The following is a 293-nucleotide window of genomic DNA, read 5'->3' as shown; positions in this document are numbered from 1 at the left end:
AGCTGTTCGGGTGGCTCCTCAGGGGGCGGCAGTGGGTTTCAGGAAACTGTGGGGATGAATCCACTGGGCTCCTGGGGATCTGGGAGCTGTTTGAGGGAGCTGCGCTGGGTTTCGGGAGACTGGGGATGAATCCAGTGGGCTACTGGGAGCGGGTTGGTTTAGGAGGCTGGGAATAAGCAAAGGGGACTCCGTATGGGACTTTTGGGGCTATTGAAGGGCTGTGGGTGTCTGAGGGTCTGGGAGCTGCCCTGTCCCACATGCCAGCCGGTGCTGCAGGGTCCGGTGCTGTTCGA

This window comes from Corvus brachyrhynchos, unplaced genomic scaffold (genome assembly GCF_000691975.1).
Source record: "Corvus brachyrhynchos isolate BGI_N302 unplaced genomic scaffold, ASM69197v1 scaffold843, whole genome shotgun sequence".
In the NCBI taxonomy this organism is placed as follows: domain Eukaryota; kingdom Metazoa; phylum Chordata; class Aves; order Passeriformes; family Corvidae; genus Corvus; species Corvus brachyrhynchos.
This window is presented reverse-complemented; position numbering follows the sequence as displayed.